Genomic DNA, 1,015 nt, shown 5'->3' with positions numbered 1-1,015 from the left:
TGAAGGAATTTTCGAAATGTTTTTAAACCAAATTACAATGTTTTTTATGCTAACGTTAGTACCAACATACTTTTTGAACGCATACATTTGGTTCAAAGTTTGAATTCCTCAAGAAAGCTTTCAAATCTTGAGTAAAAAGTAAGTAAGTTGTAAACGAACCGTTTTTATCTGTTTCCAATCCAAACATCTAATTTCCATAATGATTGGGATTTTTCATCATCATACATGCAGATTTTATAAACTCAAAATAAAAATCGTTTAATTTTTTTAAAATGAGATTGATTATTACTACAATTTATTAATTTTGTAGAAAAGATCTGCAAAAATAAATTGTTATCAACATTTATGTAAATGCTCGTTAATTCGTTAGTTGCCCCGAAAAATCAGGGGGCAAAAAAATATTTTTCAAAACATTAAAATTTCAATTGAAATTTAAGTGCAATCAGCTGAAATCAATATAAAATGCATTCCCTTGCGTTTGGAATCATTTTTAAGCATGTTTGGGTTGATTTAATAATCTTTTAATTTTTAAAATTTTACACCTTTAGTTTTTTTTTTGAAATTTTTGTTACCGTCAAATCTTACATTTTTTGAAGACTAATGGTTGCAAAACAAATAAACTAGTGTAAAATGCATTTTTGAACACTTTTTCCATTCAAATGTTGAGACTATGGATTGTTCCCCACTTGACCCCGGCCAGAGCCGAGAGACAAAAACTTTGAAAATATTAGCATCGGCTTTTTTTTCAACATGATCTCAATTTTTGTGTTGATGTAGTAACCACCTAAAAGTGATTGCCTGTATTTCAAGTGACTTTTTTGTAGCAGAATTCTAAATATATTGTATTTTTCAAATATCTGAAAGTTTCACATAAATTTCAAACGACATTTAAAAAAATACTTTGCAAAAAAAATCATTGCAAGTTGTCCTTAATAATTTGTCTGGCTGAGAATCTCAAATATTATCAAATAAAATAATATTTACAAACAGAAACTCCATGATATTATTATTTTTA

Source organism: Culex quinquefasciatus, chromosome 3 (assembly GCF_015732765.1).
Source record: "Culex quinquefasciatus strain JHB chromosome 3, VPISU_Cqui_1.0_pri_paternal, whole genome shotgun sequence".
NCBI lineage: Eukaryota > Metazoa > Arthropoda > Insecta > Diptera > Culicidae > Culex > Culex quinquefasciatus.
Note: the sequence above shows the minus strand (reverse complement) of the source record.